Here is a 26,684-nt window from a genome sequence, read left to right on the forward strand (position 1 = left end):
TTTCAAACATTTTTCATAAAACGTATATATATATATATATATTGCACTACCCGTAGTTTAGGTTTCCATTAGAGAGAGTGCAAGCCCTTTCGTTCCCTTTTTCCGAAGGGGCCGATCCTATCACTATGATCACCCACTCAAGTGAATTCTCAGACTGCCACAACATACTAGGTTTTGATCCTTGATGGATCTTGCTGATTAGCATATCAAAGATAGCCCAATCTAACACCTAGTACAGCACCATAAACAAGTCTAGGGGTTATGTGTAACTTTCTAGTTTTTCCCATCAATCTCCAAGGTCCAAGGCATAACTGAAAAATAGTCTAAGTTTAGTGTTTCATCCAAACCCACACTACATGTGCTTTGGGTCTAACCCTAGCAGCTAAAACAACCTGCCCCAAATTCTATGGTAGCACATCAGTATTAACCTTGGCAAGATAAACTCCCCAAGCCTATCCAATGGTTGAGAACATTCTAAACTAACACGAGTCTCATAAGTGCCCAGTTTAAGGGGTAATTTTACAGAAATATACCAATATCAATATGAAACAATAATGTACTTTATTCATTTATAGTAAATGTATTTGTACATCAATTTGACTGGAGCTAAAGGCATACACTATTGTTAGCACCGAATTTTTGCCCGCTCCCTTCACCCAACCTTTTTGTACCTTCCTCTTATACCAAAAAAAAAATAGAAACACAACCAAATCAAATTGAGACTTTCCAAAACTCAAAATACCCTCCTCCTTTGATACAATCTACAAGAGAAATAACAACCTTGAAGTCAACATCAACGTCCATTCAATCATCATCCCTAGACTTGGAAAACTATAACTTAGTTACTGATGTGTGTGCAGATTACACATCATTTCTATTGTTCTATGCATGGTTTTGATGATAATTTTCATGATTTCTTACCCTAATTGAGAATGATTTCAGGAAATCAAGAGTGTGAAATAGCTTAGGGAGAAGATAGCATAAAGCCATGTCGAGAGGGCGAATAGGGAGGCAATTCGGCCAATCTAGAAGAAAGACCCAACCGATAATCATAAGGAGGGCACTTTCGGCCCATGAAGAAGAAAAGCCCCATGCTACACTCTATGGGGGACACCAAGGAGAGAGCCCAGCTGAAACTCTCCAAGGGAGACCTTTCGCCCCACCAAGTGGGAGGCCCAATTGTAGCCGAAGTTGTAGCCCAAGGGGAAGCTCCTAAAGGCGGCTACCTTTTAGAAGAGAGAGGGTTGAAGAGAAGGGTATAAAAGGAGAGGAAAAGGGGAGAAAAGGGTTTGAACCCCCAAAAAGAGAATTGTTCAAGAAAGGCGCAAGAAAAGAGAGAATAGAAGAGCTAGAGGAAGAAGGAGGTTGCTGAATGTGAATTGGAGGAGAATCACATCAAAGAGATCAAAGATTGAAGCAAGAACTCTAGGTTGTCTTCAGCTAGGGTTTCATGAAATTTTGTCAATTAATCTTTCTTTCTTGCTAGTATTCGAACCATGTTTAGTGATGATTCAGATCTATAATTAGTTCTCTAGGGTTATTCGATTGATTGGATTCATTCTTGGTGATTCTTGATTAGGGTTTCAATTGCTAGAATAGTCTTGGCCGAATTGTTCTTATTTCTTGGATTGCTTGAATTGCTTGAGAAACAATTTAGGTAATCAGATCTACTAATCAAGAAACCAAATCTAATACATCTTAGAGATAATTTGTATGGTTTGGTTGGTGTTCATTCAAATCTGAATTGATGCCCTTCAAATTTCTTGTTCTTAATGCATTCATGGGGATTAAATTCTTGATAGAGATATAAGAATTGTCATCCATAGATAGGGTGAGCTGTGCTCGAGAGAGGCTGCTCATGCCATTAGGGTTTCACCAAACCATAGCTGAATCCCAATTAAATTGAATACCCTAATGATTTAATTGCTGGACCGAATCTGCTAGTGTTAACATACAACTTTGCTTCTCATTGCATGAAGGTGGTTTGATCCGAACTGATTAGGATAGCTTGCTAGTTAGAAATTAGGATTTTGTTTTTTTTAATAATTCGGTTTATCAGATAACAAATGGTTGATTCATTACTATTAGTTGTTGGATAAATCCTCATGGGAAGGATACTCTACTCATCATTGTATTACTTAATCGGCTAGTGCACTTGCTAGTGTAAGCAATATGCATCAAGTTTTTGGCGTCGTTGTCGGGGATTTTATCACAACAATATTATGAACTATTTGTCATTGTTTATCTAATTTTAATTTTGTACATTATGTTTCTGATATGTGTATATTAGTCGCTTTATGACTTTGACTTGTACAGTTTATGACACGCAGAAGTGAAATGGAGAGCATCACCTACGATCTTGAAATTGAAAGAACTCTCCGCAACCGCCTTAGAACTTCTAGGCAAGTGAGAGATGAAATTGAAGAGATGACCGAACCAAGAACCATGATGGATTATGCCAAACCAACCCTCACCGGGGCTGCTTCAAGCATTGTAAGACCAGCAATAGCTACCAACAACTTTGAGATCAAACCAGCAATCATTCAGATGATACAAAATACAGTTCAGTTCTACGGCATGGCTCATGAAGATCTGAACACTCACAACGCCAACTTCCTAGAAATCTGTGACACATTTAAGCACAATGGGGTTAGTGATGATGCGATGAGGCTCAAATTGTTCCCGTTCTCATTGAAGGACAAAGCCAAGACTTGGCTGAATTCTTTACCGGTTGGATCCATAGCAACATGGGATGAAATGGCTAGCCGCTTCCTATTCAAGTATTTTCCTCCGTCCAAGATAATAAAGATGAGGAATGATATCACCACCTTCTTTCAGCAGGATGGAGTCATTGTATGAGTCATGGGAGCATTACAATGAGCTATTGACGAAGGTCCCTCATCATGGACTTCCGTATGGCTGCAAGTTCAAACTTTCTATAATGGGTTGACCGAAGCCAACAAGACTATTATGGATGCTGCAGTTGGGGGTTCCATCAATAACAAGACTTCTGAAGTTTTCCATGCACTCATAGAGGAGATGGTTGCAAACAACTACCAATGGCATTCCGAGAGAGCACAAGTTAGGAGACAGTCCAGACTCACACAATGTGGACACCTATATAGCCCTATCTGTGCAAATAGGTGCACTCAGCAAGAAGATAAATGAGATGCAGATAACAGCCATGCATGTTCAGACCGTGACTTGTGAATGGTGTGGGGGAGGTCACATCAGCATTGAATGTCAAGTTGGAAATCAGTTTGTACAGTCCCCCAAGCATGTAGATTTTGTTGGTAACTTGCAAAGGCAGCAAGGCAATCAGTACCCTCGTGCCCTTAACCCCGGATGGAGGAATCACCCGAATCAGTCTTGAAAAAATCAAACTGCGGTGAAACACTTTCCCCAAAATTTCAATCAACTGGAAAGGAAAACTAACCTAGAGGAGCTGATGACCAAGTTCATAGCAAGTGCAGAAACAAGATTTCAGAACCAAGAAGCATCAATCAAGAACTTGGAGAATCAAGTGGGGCAGTTGGCACAAATGATATCTGCTAGAGTATCGGGCACTCTACCGAGCAATACCAAAGTAAATCCCAGAGAGCAAGTGCAGGCCATCACTTTGACAAGGGGTAAGGAGCTGCAAGAGGTGGAGAAGAAAGCAAGGGCAAAAGACAAGGTGGATGCAACCATAGAAACCGAAAAGAAGGAGGAAGAGCAAGCTGATTCAAAGAAGGAGAAAAGCCAATAGCCGCAAATACCATTTCCCAATAGGTTAAAGCAACACAAATTGGAAAAGGAATTTGGTAAGTTTCTTGAAATTTTTAAGAGTTTACATATTAACATTCATTTTGCTGATGCTTTAGCCCATATGCCACACTACGCAAAGTTCTTGAACGAGATATTGGCAAACAAAAGGAAATTAGGAGATGTGGCTATAGTTGCACTAAATGAAGAATGCTCGACAATCCTCCTCAACAAGCTGGCCCTAAAACTAAAAGATCCAAGGAGTTTCACTATTCTTTGCACTATAGGCAGTTTGAAAATTAATAAGGCATTGTGTGATTTAGGAGCTAGCATAAACTTGATGTCATATTCGGTTTTTAAGAAGTTAGGGTTGGGTGAACCCCAACCCACTAGAGTTGCATTGCAATTAGCTGATAGATCCATAAAGCATCCTAGGAGAATCATAGAAGATGTACTAGTTAAAGTAGTTCATTTTTTCAGTTGATTTCATTGTGTTAGACATGCAAGAGGATGTTGATGTCCCTCTTATCCTAGGGCGACCTTTCCTAGCTACGGGGAAGGCAATGATTGATGTCCAACAAGGACAACTCAGCCTTAGGATTCAATATGAGGAAGTAATTTTTAAAATGTCTGATGCTATGAAACATGCACCTCCTAGTGATGATTCTTGTTACATGATTGATGTTATTGATTATGCAGTTGATGGTTGCTTTCAGGTTAACAAGTTGGCCGATCCCCTTGAGCTATGCATTCAAGAAGGAGAAGCTACAAGGGGAGAAAATGAAGAGATTCAAAGCATGGCAGCATACTTGAATGCCAATCCACAGTTTCAAGGAAAATGGCTCCTCAAGTTGGAGAGCTTGGACAGACCACCAATGCCAAAAAGCAAGCCTTCAATCCAAGAGCCACCCACCCTTGAGCTGAAGCAACTCCCACCGCATTTGGAGTATGCTTTCTTAGAGGCACCATCAGCCCTACCGGTGATCATATCAGCAGCCTCGACCCAATTGCAAAAAGAAAAACTGTTGCGGGTGTTACGGAAACACAAAACAACTTTGGCTTGGAAGATAGCAGACATCAAGGGCATCAACCCATCTATATGCACGCACAAAATTTTGATGGAAGATGGAAACAAGCCCTCGATTCAGCCCCAAAGACACTTGAACCCGAATATAAAAGAGGTGGTGAAAGCAGAAGTCATCAAGCTGGTAGATGCTGGTATCATTTATCCTATTTCAGACAGCTCATGGGTGAACCCCGTGCAAGTAGTGTCGAAGAAAGGTGGCACGACCGTAGTACCGAATGCAAGGAATGAACTCATACTGACTAGGACCATCACCAGGTGGTGAGTGTGCATTGATTTCAGAAAATTGAATGAAGCCACATGCAATGATCATTTTCCTCTGCCCTTCATCAACCAAATGTTAGAGAGGCTGGCCAAACATTAGTTTTATTGTTTCTTAAATGGGTATTCAGGTTATAATCAGATTCTAATCTCACCGGAAGATCAGGAGAAGACCACCTTTACTTGCCCCTATGGTACCTTTGCCTATAGGAGGATGCCATTTGGGTTATGCAATGCTCCAACAACTTTTTAGAGGTGTATGATGGCAATATTTTCTGATATGGTTGAAAATTTTATGGAGGTCTTCATGGATGGTTTCTCAGTCTTTGGCTCTTCCTTTGATGCATGTTTGAACAACTTGGAGAAAGTACTAAAGTGGTGCAAGGACACACATCTAGTGCTGAATTGGGAGAAGTGCCATTTCATGGTGCAAGAAGGCATTGTGCTTGGACATAAGATTTCACAGAGAGGTATTGAGGTTGATAGAGCTAAGGTGGAGACAATTGAGAAGTTGCCACTACCAACATTTGTCCGATCTGTGAGAAGCTTCTTGGGACATGTCAAGTTCTATAGAAGATTCATCAAGGATTTCTCCAAGATAGCTAAGTTGTTGTCCAATTTGCTTCAGAAAGATGTGCCCTTCGAGTTTACAAACGAATGCCTACAAGCGTTCAACATTCTGAAGGACAAACTGATCAATGCCCTAATCATTATAGCACTGGATTGGATACTTCCTTTTGATCTGACATGTGATGCGAGTGATTCAGTAGTGGGAGTTGTTCTAGGGCAAAGAATGAACAAACACTTTCAACCAATCTATTATGCTAGTAGAACCTTGAATGGAGCTCAACAGAATTACACCACAACAGAAAATGAACTACTAGCGGTAATCTTTGCTTTTGATAAGTTTCGTTCGTATCTGATTTTGTCCAAGGTCATTGTGTATACATATCACTTTGCATTAAAACACCTACTAGCAAAGAAGGATGCAAAACCGAGGCTGATTCGATGGATCCTATTGCTGCAAGAGTTTGATGTTGAGATCCATGACAAGAAGGGTATCGAGAACCTAGCTACTGATCATCTTTCCCGGTTAGAGAATGCTGATTTAGAAGGGAAGACAATCAGCACCATCCGAGAGGAGTTTCTGGATGAGCAGCTCTACTCCATTCAGGTAGATGCATTACCTTGGTATGCTGATTTTGCAAATTATCTTGTTGAACATGTTATCCGCCCTAATCTTTCATAGCAGTAGAGGAAGAAATTCTTCTCTGATGTGAAACACTATTTGTGGCAGGATCCCTTTTTGTGCAAATTATGTGCAGATCAGATCATAAGGAGGTGTATCCCCGAGAAGGAAATGGAGTCAGTGCTCCGGTATTGCCATGATAGGGAAGCGGGAGGCCACATCGGAGCCAACCGCACTGCAACCAAGGTTTTGCAATCAAGTTTCTATTGGCCAACCTTGTTCAATGATGCTCACAGGTATGTGTCCGCATGTGACCAATGCTAGAGGACAGGTAGTATCTTCCAACAGAATGAAATGCCCCTCACTAATAATTTAATTTGTGAAATTTTTTATGTATGGGGTATAGACTTCATGGGACCCTTCCCGAATTCTTTTGGTAAGAAGGACATCCTAGTTGTTGTTGGTTATGTGTCCAAATGGGTGGAAGCCATAGCTTTACCCACAAATGACTCTAAGAGGGTAGTACACTTCCTTAAAAAGCTATTCACCTGATTCAACACACCTCGAGCTATAATTAGTGATAGAGGAACTCATTTTTGCAACACCCAATTTGAGCGGTTGATGCGAAAATATGGTGTTACGCATAAATTAGCAACCCAATATCACCCTCAAACTAGTGGCCAAGTCAAATTAGCTAATAGGAAACTCAAAAGAATTTTGGAGAAGACGGTAGACTCCTCTAGGAAGGACTGGGCAATCAAGCTAGATGATGCATTGTGGGCATATAGAACTGCATATAAAACACCCATCGGCATGTCCCCCTATAGGTTAGTCTTTGGTAAGGCATGTCATTTACCTATTGAGCTAGAACATAAGGCATATTGGGCAATGAAGTTATTAAATTTTGATTTGCAGGCCATAGGAGCCGAGAGATGACTGCAGCTGAATGAGATGGATGAATTCAGACTTGCAACCTATGAGAATGCCAAGAGCTACAGGGAGAGAACTAAACGTTGGCATGATAAAAACTTGTTGAGGCATGATTTTCATGTGGGACAACAGGTGTTATTGTATAATTCATGTCTCTGGTTGTTCCCGAGCAAGCTGAAATCAAGATGGTCTAGACCCTTCACCATCTCACAAAATTTTCCTCATGGAGCCGTAGAGGTCACTCACCCAACACAAGGCACATTTAAGGTCAATGGTCAGCGCCTCAAGCCATATATAGTGGGTGGAACATTGCCTACTCCATCCACTATATACCTAGACAATCATTGATCCCACTAGAAGGTCGAGCTTCATACTGAAAACAAGCACTCATTGGGAGGCAACCCAATACTGATGAGTAGTCCTTATTTTTATCTATTTTCTGCTTTTCTTTTCCGTATCATTCGAGTTTCTTTTCTAGGATGTTAATTTGGTAGATTACTGATCTCTCTTCGTCTGTATCATTCTCTTCTCCTAGTTTCTTGTGGTCCTTAACAGCTAGAGGGTTCAAACAAAGGAGCCATTCAAAATTTCAGAATGTTCTTCAGGGAAGTCCTCTAAACCCCTCTCATTACTTGATTATGCTATTTAGGGAACTACCCTCATTTCTGATTTCATCTTCACATTCTATCACTAGGAACTTTGAAGGCAATGTTCATGTTAAGTGTGGGGGAGTTAGGCCGTAGCTATGCACCTCAATCACCCCAACACATACATACATTGATAGGTCGATTAAACTGAAAATTCCCTCAATATTATTGCTATTTATAAGGTGAATTCCAAGAGGAAATACAATAAGTTGAAGGAAATCACTGTAAGTTTTAGAATTTATTCTTGTGCATGATCCAAAATAATCACAATGCATGAGGTTAAGGAAGACAAATAGGAATTTCATCATGAACAACCCTAACTCTCTTCATGTATATAATGCACTTGATTGAAATCTTAATGTTCATTTGAGCTATTAGTCCACATCTGAACTGATAATGCATGAAGTTCAGCAATTGAAAAAGAAAAAAACAGAAGAAGAGAAAGGGACAAAGTCCAAATGACTCCGCTTTCATGAACTGAATAGTAAAACTAGTGGTTTATGATATGAGTTCAGTCCCAACTCCGCTATTCCAAGTTGAATAGTAAAACTAGCAACTAGGAATATGAATATTGTTATCTGCCTCTAGCCTATGACCAGTGTAAGATGGAGCATAAAATGCACTCACACCAAAAAAAAAGGGGAAAGAAAAGAATTCGGTGACGACTGATGTTCGAAAGGATGACATATGGTTGAACATTCAATAAGGTGCATTGATAGATTTGGGGACCAAACTCGAACTAATGGTTAATATTGTCGGTTAAGGAGCTACTATACATATTGAACGGAAGTGAATGTTGGAGCATAAAGAATCTCATGTTCTCCCTTTCCTTTGCTCTTATGTATGTGGTAAGAATTGCTAATCATGGGAATGAATCAGATCATTTATGCGGGTTTCCCGACCACTTAATGCATTCTCATCCTAAAATTCATCTAGTAGATGGTAATAATCTGGGGGCTGATAAGTTTATGGGTGATATCTTTTCTTGAGGACAAGCAAAAGCTTAAGTGTGGGGGAATTTGATGTGTGCATAGGCTACACATCATTTCTATTGTTCTTTGCATGGTTTTGATGATAATTTTCATGATTTCTTATCCTAATTGAGAATGATTTCAGGAAATTAAGAGTGTGGAACAGTTTAGGGAGAAGATAGCATAAAACCATGTTGAGAGGGTGAATAGGGAGGCAATTGGCTCATCTAGAAGAAAGACCCATCCGAGAATCATAAGGAGGGCACTTTCGGCCCATGAAGAAGAAAAGACCCATGCTACACTCTATGGGGGACACCAAGGAGAGAGCCCAACCAAAACTCTCCAAGGGAGACCTTTTGGCCCACCAAGTGGGAGGCCCAATTATAGCCGAAGTTGTAGCCCAATGGGAAGCTCCTAAAGGCGGCTACCTTTTAGAAGAGAGAGGAAGAAGGAGGTTGTTGAATGCGAATTGGAGGAGAATCACATCAAAGAGATCGAAGATTGAAGTAAGAACTCTAGGTTGTCTTCTTCTTTGGTTCAGCTCAATTGTTAACCGAATTCAGCTAGGGTTTCATGAAATTTTGTCAATCTTTCTTTTTTGCTAGTATTCGAACCATGTTTAGTGATGATTCAGATCTGTAACTAGTTCTCTAGGATTATTCGATTGATTGGATTCATTCTTGGTGTTTCTTGATTAGGGTTTCAATTGCTAGAATAATCTTGTCTGAATTGTTCTTAGTTCTTGGATTGCTTGAATTGCTTGAGAAATAATTTAGGTAATCAGATATGCCAATCAAGAAACCAAATCTAATACATCTTAGAGATAATCTGTATGGTTCAGCTGGTGTTCATTCAAATCTGAATTGATGCCCTTCGAATTTCTTATTCTTAATGCATCCATGGGGATTAAATTCTTGATAGAGATATAAGAATTGTCACCCATATATAGGGTGAGTTGTGCTCGAGAGAGGCTGCTCATGCCATTAGAGTTTCACCAAACCATAGCTGAATCCCAATTCAATTGAATACCCTAATGATTTAATTGCTGGACCGAATCTGCTAGTGTTAACATACAGCTTTGCTTCTCATTGCATGAAGGTGGATTGATCCGAATTCATTAGGATAGCTTGCTAGTTAGAAATTAGGATTTTGTTTTCTTTAATAATTTGGTTTATCAGATAACAAATGGCAGATTCATTACTAGTAGTTGTTGGATAAATCCTCATGGGAATGATACTCTTCTCATCATTGTATTACTTGATCGGCTAGTGCACTTGCTAGTGTAAGCAATACGCATCAATTACATATCAATTTTCATGACTAAACTCTAAAGATCCATCGTTCATCATGCTAGCCCCCGTTCTAACGGCCCTGATCTATGCAATATTCAAAGTCCTACTCCTCCAAAATCAAATCTGATACACCCATCACCTTAAGATCATTAAGAATCAATCAACTAGCAAATCCCACCACAAATTTATAATGATCAACTACAAAAACATCATGGTCCCACTCTGATGGCCTTTAATGATTACCAAGATGTATCATATCCTTCTCAGATCAGAACATCCACTTGACTCCTCACCCTAATGCATTCCTACATACCAAATTGTAACTCACTATTCCCCCGTTTGACCCCCATCAAACCTACATCCTATTTCAATAAATCTCATTAATTAGAGCTTACCTCCGTCATCCCAACTTCATGTGACCAATAAGTCCTTAACACTGTGTTCAGAGACCCAAAAAACCCCACCACATCAAATTTCACGAGCAAATACCTCCATTTGACCGTTGAAAATGTAAGATATCCATTTCGGGCCCTCTCATTAATTGGAAAGCCATAAGTTAAGACCATGATCTAAACTAAATCTATTAATCTATACCTCTGATAAGAGATCCATAACTTCCATCAGATTCAAAATGCCAAAGACAATCTCTTAACACTTAGTAACTGGGCCTCTTCACCTCAGGCAGGTGTCGAGATTCATGCCAAATAGTGGAAGATAGCAATAAAAATGTGTGTGCATATCAAGTTCAAGGGTAGAAATCCACTGTCATAAATGATAAGAAGAATACCCGCCTAATTTCAAAAATCAATCTTAGCTTATCGAGACAATCTACAAATGGAAGCGCGTATAAGATTTTTAAGCCATGTTTCCGTAATGTTCAAAGAAAGACAGTTTTACCCCTTAAGCCCAATACTGATCTATACAAAGTTTGAGAATTCTGAAATCAAGATATTTGGCTAATTTTGTCAAGGATGATCTTGCAATGGGAATGGTTTCTTTACTCATGTAATTTTAAGGCTGCATTGCTAAGGGACTAACAATGGTTAAGTTCGGGGGTGTGATAACTCTATAATTTGATGCCTTAAGGGCATCATTTCAGGGGTATTTTAGGCCTTAGAATAGTCAAAATGCCCCATTTTCCTAGTAAAATTCAATATTGTGACCTCTAAGGGACTCTATGCAAATCTTGTGAAAAATTGGGGAAGTTTCATGGATGAAATGCAGTTTTTGGGAAGCTGGTGTGAAGTCCAACTGAGAGAGGGGGTGTTTTTGTGAAAAACTGAGCACAAGAGGGCGCTTCCTATCTGCTAAACCTAGAATGATGCCCCTCCTACTGTATTAGCATACTCCCTTCTCCCTAGCAAACCCTAGGGTGCCTCTCCACTCATTCTTTTCATCTCTAACAAACCCTAGCCGCCCCCTAACTGCTAAATCCTCACCTTCCATCCCATCTAATCTCCACCATTCATTCTAGGGCACTCTCATTTTAGCATTCTAACCCTAGGGCACTACCTAACTTCTAATCCTCACCATTCAGCCTTTAGCCACTAGATCTCAGCCCTCTATTCCACTCTCTATCTTAGCCATTCACTCTAGAGTGACACCCATTCCTTTTAATCTCCACCTTTCAGCCCTAGGTGCCCAAATCTCCACCATCGAATTCTGCGTGCCCAAATCTCATCCCTCCATAATATTGGGCGCCCTCTCCTTCTCTTCAGCCTTAGAATCACCTTAGAACCATCCTAACCTTTCATTCTAAATCCTTGGGCACCCATATTTTTCCTAAACCCAATTGTCACCCCCTCTTTCTCTCTAATCCCAGTTTTATCCACCCTTCTCTATAAAAAGGACCCAAGAACTCCTGAGAAGGGGTTGGATTCTGCCCCCAAGTAAGACGAAAGATTGATCTTGATAAGTTCAAGGGTAGAAAAAGATGAGAATGCCCAATCAAGAGGAGGGGTTCTTGCTTGCAGTTTACCTAGCCACTACTGCCACCTTTGGATTTGGATCCCAACCAGTTTACTTTCATTTTAGATTTAATTTCCAGTTCTTATTTTTCCTTTCTACAATTTAATTTTATCTAGTTTAATTTTTGTTTTCTTTTCTACAAATCTGGGATTCAGCCAAGAAAGACGGAAGACCTAGCTCAAGGAGTTCGAGGGTCAAAGGAGAGATCTGGAGACTGCTACCTCTGACCGAGTTGCAAACTTGTATTTAGTTTATTTTATTTATTTATTTTTTGGCACTTTTCACTTTCAGCATTGTTAAATGGATTTTGGTTTAATTAATTAAAGTTTTGTGTTTCTGCAACTTCCCATCATGTTATTTTGTTTAGATTAAAGTACATAGTGATTTTTCCCTTGCTTCCTTGTAGATATGACCCCTTTCTCACCACTAATTGTGTTCATAGTTATTTTGAGAATTGAAGAACTTACAAATATTAAAATTGATGTTCCAAAGTGGTTAATGACACGTTTCTAGACACAAAGTTTTGGGTGTTGTTTCTAGGGAAGCAACGGAGAAAATTTTTTATTTTCTTTGTTTGGATTTGTTTCATTATTTTGTTATTTTTGTTTGATTACTTGATCTGAAATCTCATTTTAATTCTTGTTTCTCTTTGATTTTATAGGACATAATAGTGAAAGGTGGGGTACTAGAGCATTGCTAAACTACAGAAAAAAAAAAAGAGAAGAGAAGAGAAATTGGATTGTGTTTCAGGTGTAGTTGTCCCATTTTATTTTTGTTTATTTTTGTTTTTATTTTTGAATACTTTTTATGGTAATATAGTGATTTTTAAATTCTTAGTTAATTAATTTTTTTCTTTCTTTTTTCTAGATCTGATTTTCTTAGTACTATTTCTTTTTCGTTTTGTTCTTAGATCTATTTTTTCTTTTAATTTGTTGAGTGAATTTTCGTTTAGAATTATTAGGTTCTATTTTTTTTTATTTTCATATTAGAAACTCACATTGTTTTTTTTATTTTATTTTTTTATTGCCACATATGCTTATTTTTTATTTTTATTTTTCTGTTTAATACTTTGAGTAGTGATTTTTCTTTTTCAGAATTTATTTTTGTGGTTCTTATTTTTTTTGCATAATTAATCCTTTTGTTTTCGGTTTGCTATAATTATTTGTTGATTTATTTAATTTCCCTTTAATTAATTAGTTATTTAAAATTGAATTCAAATTTAAATTTCTAATTTCAAAAAAATTAAAAAATAATTCAAAAAATTTAATTAATATTTTAAAATTTTTGCATTTGCATTCCAACATTTAGGGTTTGATATGCTAGAGCATGCATCATATAGAATTATTTAATTGTTGAAATTATCTTGTTAGTTGTGAATGTGTTAGGTTTTCTTTTCTATTATTATTTTAATTGCTTCTTTTGCTTAGTTTATTTTATTATTTTATGTTAGATTGTTCATGCATTTTAATTAGTTGCATTTATTTTGTTTATTTTTTTCGTTAATCCATTTAAGGGCAACCCAACTTAAATAAGATAAGGTGGAGATTTCATCACCCTTCCTTGGCCCAAAAATCACCACCCTTTATGTGTGGTTCACCCTAAACCCTAATTTAAAATTTGGATAGTAAGATCCTTTAGGGAGCCTCACATTTGGTTCAAAAGTGTGCTGAATTTTAGGAAAGCTTGTAATTACTTTTCATAACCAGCAGTTGGTGTCTAAGGAAAGAGGTTAAACGACTAAGCCTAAGCGGGTTTTGTGGTTACTTAATTAGGTCCTTGCGAGAACAAGGAGAGCCTCCCACACTCCCTCCTCTTACCTAACTAACCAAAGGAAGTGGTGTAATTACAAGTGAACCTAAGAGGATTCACACTAGTTGAACCACTAGTTTAAGAAACCTTAGTTCAGCCCGTAGGTCGTATGTTTGAATTTCTTGTATTTTTGTAAAAATTTAAAAATTCAAATTTGAATTTAAATTTCAAAATCTAAATTTGAATTTAAATTTCAAAATCTAAATTTGAATTTAAATTTGAAATTAAAAAAAATAAAAATAAAAATAAAGAGAAAATAAAAATTTTAAAATTTTAAAATTGAGTTTAAATTGTAGAATTTAAATTTCAAAATCTAAATTTGAAATTAAATTTCAAATTTCAAAAAAATAAAAAAGAGAAGAAGAAAAAGGGACTTCTGAGTTGTATGTTGGGAAGGAGATCTCTGAGGAGAGAAATAGTAGTACCAATACTTAAGATAGAGAGATACCTCTATCACCAACAACACAACCAAATGGCTGGAATCAATGATGCACAACCCAAGAAACTGAAGGAGTATTTCACTCTGACCTAGTATAACCCCTCATCCTGGGTACAGTTGCCAGATACCCAAGCCTTGCAGTATGAGATTAAATCAAGCACAATCCATATGCTCCCCTCTTTCTATGGGAATCCAAGTGAGGACCCATACAAACACATAGACTAGTTTCTATAAATCTTGTTCCACTGTAAGGGTCCAAAACTTTAATGACGATGCCCTTAGATTAACTCTTTTCCCCTTCTCCTTGAAAGACAAGGCCAAGCACTGGTTGGGAACTATAGGGAGACCTATTAGAACTGGGCAGAAATGCAGCAAGAATTCCTTAGAAAGTTTTACCCTATAGGATGAACCAACACCATGAGAAGAGCCATCACTGGATTCACCCAAACACCGGGTGAACAAATTCACGAGTCTTGGGAGAGAATGAAAGAGTTGATGAGAAAATGCCCACACCATGGCCTATCTCAGTGGCAAATTGTCCAAGCCTTCTACTAAGGTTTGACTAATCAATACAGGAAAATGGTAGATTCATCTTGTACGGAGGGGTATTTATGAGCAAAAGTGAGGATGAAGTGTATGCTCTATTTGAGACCTTGAGTGAAAACTCCATCAACAATGCATCCTTGTATTCCTATGAAAGATCGGTGGGACCCTCAAAGAGGGCAGGGCACTACAAAGTTAGGAACAGTATAGAGCCCGAGGCAAGAATAGACATGAATGCAATCTCCAAAAAATTGGGTAGGGTAGATCTTCTAGCCCAAAAGCTTGATCAATTCTTCACCTATAACCAAAAACTAGGCCCATCTACACCCTATCCAGAAGCTTGTTCCATTTGTGCCTGCCTAGCCCACCAGGTTGATGATTGTTCCACGGCGGCCTAGTTTTTGCCGTTTATCCAAGAACAGGTTCAGGCAGCCTAGAGTTTCTTGAGGCCCAATAATGGCCCATTCTCAAATACTTACAACCCTGAGTGGAGAAACCACCCTAACTTTTCTTGGAGGACACATTAACCTAACACATAGTCTCAGTAGTATCACCCATCTAACTTCATGGCCCAACAATTTCAGAGGCCACAAGTGCAGAGTCAATTCCGGTAGATGTACCCTAAGAACCAACCGGCCCAACCTTATTAGGCTTACCCACAACCTCCTCAGACCCGTACAGTTGATGACCAATTCATGCAGCTTCAGCAGCTGATCCTAACTCAATAGGAGTCTATTGTTAGATTAGAGAGCCAAATAGGACAGCTAGTCGAACCCAATGCGAGAAGAGAAGTAGGGAAACTACCAAGTCAACTGGTTGCGAATCCTAGAAATCAGCCACTATGTATTACTCCATAGAAGATTCAACCACCTCCTAAGAACCCTTAGTATGAAAATGCCAAAGCTATTACAACCTTAAGGAGTAAGAGGATTTTAGAAGACCCGTAAGAGAAAAAGAGAGTTAGTGAAGAAGAAAAGGAGCAAGAAGACACTAAGTTGGGGGGGTGATGAAAAAGGGAAGGAAAATTTAGAAGAAGATCCTATAGTGAACCGACCTATAGTTCCCTTTCCAATTGTACTCATAGTCGGGCCATTGCAAAAGAAAAAAGAGACTCACAACGAGGAGATCAAGGAGCTATTCAAGCAAGTCCATATTAACACCCCTCTTCTTGATGCAATCCAACATGTCCTGGCCTACGCCAAGTTCTTGAAAGAACTATGCACTCAAAAGAGGAAGCCACGATCAGCCCCACAAAAAGTGATGCTCTCGACAGATGTTAGTGCGGTTCTCTTAAACCAACTTCCTTGGGAAATGAAAGACCCCGGTGCTCCATCTCATAAGATGTGTCATCTCTGGAATCACTTATGATCAGGCCCTAATCATCTCTGGAATCACTTTTGATCAGGCCCTATTAGATCTTAGGGCCAGTGTAAATCTGCTTCCCTCAATCATTTATGAAAGGTTCAGGATCCGTGAGTTAAAACCTACACCAGTAATTCTACAACTCGCTTATCGGTCAGTCAAGACTCCTCAAGGTGTTATTGAGGACGTCATTGTCAAGATAAAGGATTGTTACGTCCTAATATATTTTGTTGTCTTAGACATGACCCCAACCGAGGAACTGAACCATAATTCGATAATCTTAGGACGTCCATTTCTAGCAATGACCAATGCAAACATCAAATGTAAATCGGGAGAAATGGACATTTCATTTGGAGAACAGAAAGTTCAGTTAAATGTATTTAGTGCCACTAAGTATCCAAACCTAGGGGAAGATGAGTTCAAGGTAGATGTAGTAGATGATCTTTTAGATTTCCTATCTGACCCTTAGTTAGCCCAATCTGAGCCCTATCTATGTAAAGAAGAAAGTGAGTTTGAGAGTGTAGATGAAAGAAGTGTGTGAATGTGTCTGGCAACCCAACGTAGTTTCCAGTTGTCTATAGGATTAGAGTTTTTGTTTCTTTTCTTGATTCGAGACTAGTTGGCAGACCTTGAACCCCTTGGGAAAACCCTCTTGATTGTTCCCTTTGGCCTAAGTCCATTGCAACATCCTAGTCATGCCATTAGGGACAATGGCACTTAAGCTGAGGGTGAGGAAAGAGAAAGAGAAAATTTGAAAAAAAAAATGAAGCTAAGACTTTATAAATGCAGAACTAAAAATTTTACTAAGAAATTTTTAAGTTTTTCCATTAATAGAGATTTCCAAAAAGAAAAATTTGAGGAAATTGATAGAGGAATATTGAATTTTGTAAAAATTGGTAACAAGTCAGGAGTCAAAATTAGTCTTATTTGAACATTGTCGAAACCGTTTAGAAATTGGAAAATACTCTCAAGTTTGCCCCTGTAAAGATAAGAAGAGAAAGATTGAGAAGTTAGACAAAAAATTCTTCAAATTGTTAGAGATAATGCACTACCCTGAACAATTTTTCAAAAGAAAAAAAAAAGTGAATAAAAGGTCAATGGACACCTTAGACTTAGTAACCGGGTCTCTTCACCTAAGTTAAGTGTCTAGATTCGCGTCAAACGGGAAAGGGCCAAAGACAATCACCTAATACTTAGTAATCGGGTCTCTTCACCTAAGGCAAGTGTCGATATTTGCGTCAAACAATGGAACGTAGCAATAAAAATAAGTGTGCATATTAAGTTTAGGGGTAGAAATCCAATGTCAGAAATGATAAGAAAAATACCCGCTTGATTTCAAAAATCAATCTAAGCTTATCGAGATAGTCTACAAATGGAAGGGTATATAAGCTTTTTAAGCCAAGTTTCTATAATGTTCAAAGCAAAACAGTTTTACCCCTTAAGCCCAATACTGATCTATACAAAGTTTGAGAATTTTGAAATCAGGATACTTGGCTAATTTTGTCAAGGATGATCTTGCAATGGGAATGATTTCTTTACTCAGTATAATTTTAAGGCTACATTGCTAAGGGACCAGCAATGGTTAAGTTGGGGGGTGTGATAACTTTGTAGTTCAATGCTTAAGGGCATAATTTTAGGAGTATTTTAGGCCTTAGAATAGTCAAAATGCCCCATTTTCTTAGTTAAATTCAATATTGTGACTTTTAAGGGTCTCTGTGCAAATCTCATGGAAAACTAAGGAAGTTTCATGGCTGAAATCTTATTTTTGGGAAGCTGGTGTAAAGTCCAGCTAAGAAAGGGGGTGTTTTTGTGAAAATTTGAGCATAGGAGGGCACCTCCTATCTACTGAACCAAGAGTGGAGCCCCTAGGGCACCTCTCAACTCATTCTTTTTATCTCTAACAAACCCTATATGCCCCTAACTGCTAAATCCTTACCTTCCATTCCTTTTAGTCTCCACCATTCATTCTAGGGCACTCTCTTTTTAGCATTCTAACCTTAGGGCACCACCTAACTTCTAATCCTCACCATTCAGCCTTTAGCCACTAGATCTCAGCCCTCTATTACACTCTCTATTTCAGCCATTCACTATAGGGTGCCACCCATTCCTTTTAATCTCCAACTTTCAGCCCTAGGCGCCCAAATCTTCACCATCCAATTCCGGGTGCCCAAATCTTAGCCCTACATAATATTGGGCACTCTCTCCTTCTCTTTTTAGACTTAGGATCACCTTAAAACCATCCTAACCCTTCATTCTAAACCCTACGACGCCCATATTTTTTGCTAAAACCCAATTGTCGCCCCTCTCTTTCTCTTTAATCCCAATTTTATCCACCATTCTCTATAAAAAGGTGATCTTGAGAAGTTCAAGGGTAGAGGAAGAGGAGAATGCCCATGCAAGAGGAGGGGTTTCTGCTTGCAATTCGCCTAGCCACTATTGCTACCTCTGGATTCGGATCCCAACCAATTTACTTTCATTTTATATTTAATTTCCATTCTTTAGTTTCCAGTTCTTATTTTTCCTTTTTGCAATTTACTTTTATCTAGTTTAATTTGTGTTTTCTTTTCTACAGATCTTGGATTCAGCCAAGTAAGACGTAAGGCCTAGCTCGAGGAGTTCGAAGGTCAAAGGAGAGATCTAGAGACTACTACCTCTGGCCGAATTGCAGACCTTTTATTTAGTTTATTTATTTATTTATTTATTTTTTGGCACATTTTACTTTCAACATTGTTAAAATTTTATTTTAATGGATTCCAGATTAATTAATTAAAGTTTTGTGTTTCTACAACTTTCCATTATGTTATTTTGTCTGGATTAAAGTACATAGTGATTTTTTCTTCGCTTCCTTGTGGAGATGACCCCTTTCTCACCACTGACTGCATTTGTAGATATTTTGAGAATTAGAGAACTTACAAATATTAAAACTAGTGTTCCGAAATGGTTAACAACACTCTTCCGGACACACCAATGTTCAAAAGTACCAACCCACCAAATTTCATCTTAAAATTCCCTCATTTGACCCATCATTAAATAAAGACTATATTTTAGTAAATCTTATTGATATAAACTTGTCAGTTATATATCTCATCATCCCAAGCCTATTTTATCAATCAGACATCACCACTGTGTTCAAAGACCCAAAAAACCCTAGCACGTCAAATTCCATATCCTAATTCACCCATTTGACCATTAAATTAGAAAGATACCATTTTGACGCATTGTATTAAATTTTCATATAATTTGTCTCAACTTGAAGCCTCAAAAGGGTGATGGCTGATGTTAGACCCATTAGAACATTTGTACCAATGAAAGGGATCCTAATAGACCCAAAAATCCCAAAACCCCAAAATACCCCCACTTAAAGCTAAGAAAAGACAAAACCATATTCAAAAGTTTATCAAATTTACATTTTCTACCACTGATAGCCCCAAATACGAGACTGCCATGACAGACATGACCCAAACTCTCATTGGATGCACAAAACCCATGAAAACCACCCCCAAATCAAAGAAAATATTTCACCAAATATGAAAGCATGACTGGGCATCTATTTCTTTGAAGAATTTTTGCCTATTTGTGTGAAAAACCTATGTTGAATTCCAAACACTATAGCTGAACGAATTCAGACTAGACCCCCTCCCTTTCAATACAAGTGTTGATCTAATTCGAGATCAAAGGTGGAGAGAACAGAAGAAAAAGAGAAAGGTGAAATGAGGGAGAAAACCATAAAGAGAAGAAATGAAAAAGAGGGAGGAAACCTGAGAAAGGCCCCTAGAGAGAGAAACAAAGAGAGAAGAGAGCTTTCTCCTAGCCCATACACTACCTCTTGTTCACCCAGAATTTGGAGGTACTCTGAAGTTGTTGCAACTAGAAGCACCCCTAGCTCAAGAACCTGTTTAAACGTCATTCTATCTCATCCTTACCTATTAGAAAACTTCCGTCAAGGTACATACAAAAGGTAAGACTTTTTTTTTTTTGTTGCTTGAGGTTTTGAAATGTTGGAGAACCATCGTTTTCAATTTCTTCTTGACCAAGAATAAGGGCAAAGAGGTGAGGGTCTTAGGAAAATCAGTGCCTAAGACCCAATAACATCATCTCAAAATTAGTCTTTAGGAGAAGTTGAAAGCATGTTCCTCTAGATCGAAGAGATTCATGCAATCTTTTTTGTTTTCTTCTAAAAGAAACTGAGCCTGAACAACTCTCGTAATGGGCTTCTATAGTAGCTTGGAGAGAGAGGTGTCTAATACTTTCCCACTACCAATCCTTAGGACCCAAAATCTCTTGGTTGTGTGCCATTTCCATGGAGAACAGAGTCACTATCAAGGCAAGTAAACCATTTTTCAAATCTAAAACTGAGGGCCCATTTCTTCTAAAAAATGGGTGGCGACTCCATCTCTTTGAGCTAACCATGAGCTTCTTAGAACTCACAATTGGCAACTCCGTTGGGGAGTTATCATGACCTTTACAAGGTCTTATTTAGGTTCAATTTCACGCTTCTTCTATTGCGCGTTGTGAAGACTTAAGGGTTTAAAGTTGTTAGATTTCGATTCAAAGTTGCACCTCAATAAGGCTAGGTGTGATAGACCTTTCCAATGCAATCACCCAAAGACATTCCCATTCTAAAGTCACACTTAAAGCTTCACCCAGAACCATACCTTTGTTAAGATCGCAACTCAAGTCCCATTACAACCAGAACTTTAAAATCGTAGCCTCTTGCTGTTAGATAGTGTATGCCCTTACCTCCAATCAGCATGATGTACATTATGACATTTATTGTAAATAAATAAAGTACATATTTAATTCATGTTATTGTGGTGTGTTTCTGTGTAATACCCTTAAACTGGACACATATGAGACTCGTGTTAGTTTAGAATCTTCACAACTATTGGATAGATCTGTGGAGATTTATCCTGCCAAGGCTGACACTGATGTACTGCCAAGTTGGTCGGGGTGGCTTATCTCGGTTGTCAGGGTGAAACCAAAGGTACATGTAGTGTGAGTTTTCTTGAAACCCTGAACCGGATCAATAGTGTTTGATCATTATAGGCTGAGAGGTTGTGTAAAACCATTGAGGGTAATACCTGATGGGCTAATCTTGCATCTGCCCATAGTTCTTAGGTTTTCATAAGGTGGTTGGATCCAAGAACCATTTAGTGTAAATGTTGTGTCCATTAAGAGCCCATAGTGATGGACTCAGGGGTTCACTGTATTTAGCAGTGAATTCGGCCAGGCCTTGTAATAGAAGCTAGGCTGAACCCATGTGGCTGATGTGTAGATCAATGTTAGGGTCCCACGCCATACAAATAGAGCCAAGCTAGTCAACATTAAAAGGAAGTGAGCCTAAAAGCTTAATGGGCCTAAAGCCCATTTCGAAATGGGTTAATTAGGTTAGTTAAATGGGGGGATCTGGGTTTGGATCAACAGATAAGGATAAGAGGATAACTCTTATAGACTTAAAGAGTCCAAATCCAAATAAAGATTTGGATCAGGGAACTCCTAATTTGATTAGGAATAAGTTGATCTTGAACTGTAGATAAGATGAAGATATTTGGGGAATATAAATTAACAAAAAATTTGAAAATGTAAGTTTTTTCTCTACTTATTAAGACTAAATATGTTTTAGATCTATGGATTTATCTATCATATCCATAGAGCAATTGAAATTTATTCTTTAATATGTTTTTGATTTTTTATATTGTTAGAGTTAAAAAATAATAATCAAATATCTTTTACCATTTGATCACAACAATTAAATATATTATAATTCTATGGATGATTTATCATATTCATAGACCAATAGAAATTTCTTCTTTAATAATTATTTTTTTAGAATTAAAATATAAATAAATAAATAATTAATTAATTATATTTTATCATTTGATCATAATGATTGAATATATTATAATTATATGGATGATCTATCATATCCACAAAGCAATTGAAAATTTTTCTTTAATAACTATTTTTGAATATATTATATAATGTTTATTTATTTTTTATAATTTTTGGAAATGAATAATAAATAATTATTAATTATATTTTCACATAGAAGTTGTGCCAATGCATGCTTTATGGTTGGATAGGAGAGTTGGGTTTTTCTCATCCCATAAAACCTTAAAACTTAAGAATTATAAATTATAAATTATAGTTAAGCATAGGATTTTTAATGAAACTATAATTAGCTATAATATATTTCTTCATAAAACCATTAAAATATATTAATTTTATGTATATACACCTCATTGAGGTCTTATGTTTAGTGTTGTTGATGCATTTTTATGATTTATTAAAGTATTGATAGTGTTTTCAAACATATCTATGTGTATCTTAGCGTTTGTTTGGAACCATTGTTGTTGCTCCAGAAATTGGCACCACATCAGTGCTATGTAGGAAAAAACAGTGATGCAGAAAACAACCATTTGTTTAGAACCATTTTTCCATAGAAGACAGTGCTCCAACACGCCTTGGAAATTGAGAAGGCATGACTTGGAGCAATGCCAAATTTGGCATTTCCTAGAGCTACAGCTCGTTGCTGCCAATAGGGTAGTGATGTGGCAGTGGATAATGGGTAGAAGAGCAAAAAATGTTTCCTGGAGCATTGGTACCAAGCAGAAAAAGTTGTTGCTCCAGAAAACATCCTACCTGGCAGCAATGATTCCAAACAAAGAAAAGGCACTGTTTTTTGAGAAAACAGTGCTCCAAGCCACACATTAGCAGCCACTATTTTCTCAGTAAACAGTGTTGCAACTGCAGCATCGATGTCAAACATATACATGGTTTTTCTCCGATACGCATGCGTACCCAAGGTGTATCCCAATACGTCTCTTAAAATTGCCTTTTCGATACATTAAACCTTGGGTGGAACCCCCAACTACAAATACTAATCGATGCGAGCCTGCATGGGATCATGTTTCTCTTAAAGTTGACCCTCTCAATGCAACAAAGTCAATGACATGTCTTTATTATCAAAAGACATTTAAAGGGGAAGGGATTAATAGGATGAAACAACATCCTATCGAAAGGAAAGGTGACATTGCAGTTTGTCATAAAGTACCCTATGATGTAAAATACAAAATAGGGTAATTATTGAATGAAATTAATGATAGAAAAAAAGTGAAAAATAACCTATGAATTTTGTTGATGACACTAGAACATAGTGTGGAAATAATGATGATGATGTTGAGATTAGGGAAGTAGATCCACTTGGTACATAGCACTCCAGGTGCACAACGTAGTATTAAGAGTGTATTGGCATCTAAGGGAGCAATTAGTCATGTGGATCATGTTGTTATGAAGTTGTTGTGTGACGCTTGTATTCCCTTGAATGCTTTGTGTTCAAGATATTTTTAGCCCATGTTGGATGCATTTTCTACTACCAGTCCAAGGTACAAAGCTCATTCATATCATAATTGTAGGACCAATTTGTTAAAAGATTTGGTTTAGGAGGTTTAGATGTCTATTGATAAACTCCATAAGAAATGGATTGAATTTGGGTGCACTATAATAGTTGATGGTTGGACAAATACACGTAACTGGACATTGATTAATTTTTTAGTGTATTATACTACAGGAACTACATTTGTGAAGTTTGTAGATGCTTCTGAAATTGTGAAGAGTGTAGATAATTTTTTTAAAGTTATTGATTGGATAAAATTAGAAAATATTGTTCAAGTAGTCACTATCAATGTTGCAAATTATATAAATGTCAGAAGATTGTTGGAAGTAGAATTTCCGTGGATTTAATGGTCACCTTGTGCAACACATTGTATGAACTTGATGTTGAAGGAAATTAGGGAAGTGGATTATGTTGCAATTGTTGTTCAATGTGTTGGAAGGGTTAGAATTCATCTTATGGATGGTTGAACCATGCTAGATGGTTGGGTGAAATTTCAAAAAATTTCTAACCCTTATAGGAATCGATTTCCTAGTGTTTTGAAAAACTACATTTTTCTGAATAGATCTTGCATTGAATCGGATTAGATTTGTAACCAAATAAAAAAGGAAAGTATACCTGATACATATACCATAAGCACAGATCCCAAGGTAGAAGTTCACACCCAATATTAGTCCCAAAACCAGCCTTCAACTAAAAATGGCATATTGTATGGGAGAAGTCGGTTTAGTAACACTATTTTCAGCAAAACTACTATCCAACTTGCTTGGATCAAATGGGATGTGTGGTCTTGATTTCCCCAACGTTTTCCTTGCAAAAACTTAGAGCAAAACTGATAAAAATAAGTTCTTGAAAAGCCTTGGTTGTGATAAGGTTTCTAGGAGAAAAGAGAGAAGAGGAAAGAGCAAGAGAGTGAAGAGAACAAGTCACATGTACCCTCTTCCTCTTAACCCCCTTATATGGAGCACTCTCCTAATCTAATTAGGAGATTATCCAAATATGATTTGTGATTTGGATCTAGATTATTTTAATAGATAGGCATATTATCCTCTTAAGAAAATAGGTGTTTCATACCTAGAACCATGCCCATTTTTTACCCAAATAATATGACAACTTGACAACTTAACTAATTAAATTTGTAATGGGCCTTTGGCCCATTTTCTTCAAAGGCTCACATCCCTAGGTGTTGCATGGCCACTTTGGGCTTGATATTTATTATATGGCATGGGACCCCACAATGATCTCATACAAGTCCACATCGGTTCAGCCCTACCCTTGAAAGATGCTAGTTTGAATTCACTACTTAGGGCAATGAACCCCCTAATCTAATTGACATTTCAGTTTGGGCCCAACATTTACACTTAAATGATCATTGAATTTAACCACCCTATGAAGACTTAAGAATAATGGACTCATATAAGACAAAGCCCATTAGGTAATCAGTTTTATAATGGTCTCTTACACTTAACTTCTCAACCCATAATGATCAAAACACTGCTTGGTAGGGGAGGACCTCTCTCCTAACTATAAGGTGCAATGTCACACTCTCTGCTCAGATGGATCCCGGAATTAAAACCTTTTACAAACCTTTTTCCATTAAATAGAAGTATATAACATATAAATACATTTTACAAAACCATATTTCAATCATACGTAAAATCCACTGCCAACAATTTAGGTTTCCATCAGAGAGAATGTAAAACCTGATATTCACTTTGTTTGACAAAGGGGCCGGTCCTATCACTATGATCACCCACTTATTTGAATTCTTGGATTGCCCCAGCATACCTACATATTTGACCCTTAATGGATCTCACTAGTTAGCATATCAAAGACAGCCTGATCCAACACCTAGTGCAATACCATAATCAAGTTTGGGGTTATGTGTAACTTTCTAGCAGTTGAAACAAGTTGCTCCAACTCCTTGGCAACACACCGGTGTCATCCTTTTTAGAATAAACTCCTCAAGTCTATTCAATGGTTAAGAACATTTTAAACAACACAAGTCTCCTAAGTGTCTAGTTTAAGAGCTAATTGTTGGACAGTTTTTGTATGCCCTTAACTTCAATCGATTTTGATGTACTTTTGATATTTAATGTAAATAAATAAAGTACATATTTGATTCATGTTGTGTGGTATGCTTTTGTGTAAGACCCTAACTGGACACTAAATGAGACTTGTGTTAGCTTTAAATGTTCATAGTTGTTGGATAAGTCTGGGGAGATTTATCTTGCCAAGGCTGACACTGGTGTACTGCCGACTATTGGGGTGGCTTGTCTCAGCTGCCAAGGTGAGACCCAAGGCACACGCAGTGTAGGATTACTTGAACCTTTGAACCGGACCAGATTTTCAATATTGCCCTAGACCTTGGAGATTGATGGGCAAAACTAGAAAGTTACACCTGACCCCTAGACCCGATTATGGTACTGCACTAGGTGTCGGATCGGGCTGTCTTTGATATGCCAATCAGTGAGATCCTTAGTGGGGGTCAAAACTTGGGTATGTTGGGACAGTATAAGAATTCATCTGAGTGGATGATCATAGTGACGGGATCAGCTCCTTTGTCGGACAAAGGTAATGATCGGGGATGCACTCTCTCTGATGGAAACTAAACTGTCGGCAGTTGATTTCAATCGTTAGAATTTTATTTTGCAAAATCTATATATATATGATATATACTCATACGGTTTCAAAATGTTTGCAAATGGTTTTAATTCCCGAGATCCATGTAAGTAGAGAGTGCAACACTGTTCCTTACAGCCGAGGGAGAGGTCCTCTCTTGTCAGGCAATGCTTGATCATTATGGGCCGAGAGGTTAAGTGTAAGGCCATTTAGGATAATACCTGATGGGCTAATCTTGCATCTGCCCACAGTCCTTGGGTTTTTATAAGATGGTTTGGCCCAAGGACCACTTAGTGTAAGTGTTGGGCCCATAGGGTCCATGTGATGGGCTCAAGGGGTTCGCTGGGCTTCCCAGTGAATTCAGCTAGGCCTTGTAACAAAGGTTGGGCTGAACCCATGTGGCTGGTTTGTAGATCAATGCTTGGGTCCC

The 26,684-nt window shown here is 37.9% G+C and overlaps 2 non-coding genes across 2 annotated transcripts; both read right to left on the reverse strand.

The window, feature by feature from the left end:
- Positions 1-2,805: 2,805 nt before the first annotated feature.
- LOC148849111 (small nucleolar RNA R71) lies at positions 2,806-2,910 on the reverse strand. The gene has a single exon (XR_016101608.1). It is a non-coding gene; the product is annotated as a small nucleolar RNA R71 (small nucleolar RNA).
- An 11,838-nt stretch (positions 2,911-14,748) lies between these two features.
- Positions 14,749-14,855, reverse strand: LOC148849112 (small nucleolar RNA R71). The gene has a single exon (XR_016101600.1). It is a non-coding gene; the product is annotated as a small nucleolar RNA R71 (small nucleolar RNA).
- Positions 14,856-26,684: the final 11,829 nt, after the last annotated feature.

The sequence above is a fragment of the Nelumbo lutea genome, chromosome 6 (assembly GCF_056320005.1).
Source record: "Nelumbo lutea isolate HS-2025 chromosome 6, American lotus-T2T, whole genome shotgun sequence".
NCBI classification, from domain to species: Eukaryota; Viridiplantae; Streptophyta; class Magnoliopsida; order Proteales; family Nelumbonaceae; genus Nelumbo; species Nelumbo lutea.